Below are 2,703 nucleotides of genomic sequence, written 5' to 3' on the forward strand. Positions count from 1 at the left end.
GGTGGCATCCATAGCACACTTGCCCAGTGTGCTGTCTGCCCAAGACGTCAGCATCTGTGTGAGTTCACAGATGTGCATCCTGAGATGGAGAGAAGTCTCTACTAGGCTTTGTCTTGAGGACTCTTAGGATAGGCATTCCACAAATATTTCCTTAACCTCCCCCATTTGTCAGGCACTCCTCTCAGTGCTGGGGCCCTCGGTGAACAGGAGAAACAGACTGTGCCTCCCAGGAGTGTTCATTCCAGTGAATGTTCGTTCTGTATCTTAGAACTTTGGCTTTTTTGATTTTCCTGCATTACAAGGATCTTGTATATCTACTGCAGAAAAACCAAGTTCAGTTCTGGGGTAGAAGGAGGTTCGCTTAGTAAATAAGTAACACAGCACTGACTACAGAGTATAGCACACTTTTATAGTGCTTGTCCAGAATGCAGGAGGCCCAGCTCTCAATTTCCAGAACCAAGAATAATGGAGGCAGGGGTGAGTTATCCCAGGCAACTCAAGTTTCCAGAGACTTCTATAGCATATGCCCATGTGCTTTGTGTGTGTGTGTGTGTGTGTGTGTGTGTGTGTGTGTGTGTGCACATTAGTAAGTGGGCTTAAGCATCTACACATACATATGAAGGCCAGAGCAAGACGTCAGGTATTTTTCTCTGATGCTATCCACTTTATTCCCCTGAGACAGGTCACTGAAATGGAAGCTGTTTCGGCTAGCAAGCACTCGGGATTTTCCTGTCTCCACTCCCTAGTGCTAGAGTTATAGGTGCACACACGTACGTGCACACACACACACACACACACGGGGGGGGCACACGTACACACATACAGTGTTTGGCTTTGTGTGGGGGTGCTGAGGACTTGAGCCAGGAGCCTCATCTTGCATAGTAAATTCTCCTACCCACTGGGCCATCTCCCCAGCCCCAAGACCTCATTCTTTAAGAGAAGATGAAATATCTTCCTCCAGCATCTCCAGAGACACCTTGGGCTCTGCCTCTTTTTCAATTTCATTAAGTTCGCCTCTCTCTCTTTTGTCTTAGTCTGGAAGTGCCCGTTAATATCAAATGCAGTTGAATTGCCCTACTTTAGCCCACACAGGGGTCAGGGGAAGACAAAAGTAATTTTTTAAACTGTTAAGAGCATAGAGTTTCATTAAGATTATCTCTTGGAAATTATTATCCCACACACTGAGGTTTCTTTTCTAGTCTACACATCAAAACCCAACTGAAGAACAGAGTATCTGTGTCTAAAAATACCTTGAGGATGCATACGGAATCCATAAATGGAACACACACATGTTAGAGCTGCCCCATGTCATGCCATGTACAGAACATTATACAACATGTTCACAGCTACCTGCTAGGCTCATGCCAAGTTTTACTATATGGCCTTTCCTCTAAGAGGTTGGATGTTAAGGTCTAGTATCATATAAGAAAAGACTGCAGATTAGAGCTTATAAGAAATACTTAAGACGACCTCCTCCTCCTCCTCCTCCTCCTCCTCCTCCTCCTCCTCCTCCTCCTCCTCGTTCTTCAGGAAAACACCAAATGGTGGATAACGCCAGTACAGTGGAAGGGCCTGGAGGACCTGGGGAGCCCAGGATTAGAAGGCCGAGGGGGCTTCTGCGGAGGATAGGGGCTGGGGTTGTGGTCAAGGCCACAGGGCTTGTGGAGGTAAAGCTAAAGATAAAGAGTGGACCCCGGTCACCAAGCTGGGCCACCTGGTTAAGGACATGAAGATCAAGTCCTTGGAGGAGATCTACCTGTTCTCCCTGCCCATTAAGGAATCTGAGATCATTGACTTTTTCCTGGGTGCATCCCTAAAGGATGAGGTTCTGAAAGTCACGTCAGTGCAGAAGCAGACTCGGCTGGCCATCGGACCAGGTTCAAGGCTTTTGTAGCTATTGGGGATACAATGATCACACTGATCTTAGTGTTAAGTGCTCCAAGGAGGTTGCCACTGCCATCTGAGGGGCCATCATCTTGGCCAAGCTCTCCTATGCAGAGGGGCTACTGGGGGGGGAACAAGATTGGCAAGCCCCACACTGTTCCATGCAAGGTGACAGGCCGCCGTGGCTCTGTGCTGGTGCGTCTCATCCCTGCCCCCAGAGGCACTGGCATTGTCTCTGCTCCTGTGCCCAAGAAGCTGCTGCTGCTGGCCGGTATCGACGACTGATACACTTCAGCCAGGGGCTGCACTGCCACCCTGGGCAACTTTGCCAAGGCCACCTTTGATGTCATCTCCAAGACCTAGAGCTACCTGACCCCTGACCTCTGAAAAGAAACTGTGTTCACCAAGTCTCCTTATCAGGCATTCACTGATCATCTTGTGAAGACCCACACCAGAGTCTCTGTTCAGAGGACACAAGCTCCAGCTGTGGCTACCACATAAAGGTTTTTATACAAGAAAAATAAATGAATTAAGCCTGTTAAAAAAGAAAAAAAAAAAGAAATACAAGAATTGATTATAGAGGTTAGGATTTAGCGTTACTGGAGTGTGGTTGTGGTCTGAATGTTAAGTGTCCCCAGTGGCTCATATGTTTGAACAGTTAGCCTCCAGATAGTGTCGCTATGTGGGAAGGTTGTGGAACCTTTAGAAGGTGAAGTCTCATTAAAGGAGGTAAGTCACAAGGTTGTCCTTGAGGCTTATAGTCCACTCTCTGCTTCCTGAGTGTGGATGCAATGTGGACCAGCCAGGCTCCTGGCCCCA

At 47.8% G+C, this 2,703-nt stretch overlaps 1 pseudogene; it reads left to right on the top strand.

The window, feature by feature from the left end:
• The first annotated feature begins 1,541 nt into the window (after nt 1-1,541).
• Nucleotides 1,542-2,385, top strand: LOC117703666 (small ribosomal subunit protein uS5 pseudogene; annotated as a pseudogene).
• The last annotated feature ends 318 nt before the right edge of the window (nt 2,386-2,703 follow it).

Source organism: Arvicanthis niloticus, chromosome 2 (genome assembly GCF_011762505.2).
Source record: "Arvicanthis niloticus isolate mArvNil1 chromosome 2, mArvNil1.pat.X, whole genome shotgun sequence".
In the NCBI taxonomy this organism is placed as follows: domain Eukaryota; kingdom Metazoa; phylum Chordata; class Mammalia; order Rodentia; family Muridae; genus Arvicanthis; species Arvicanthis niloticus.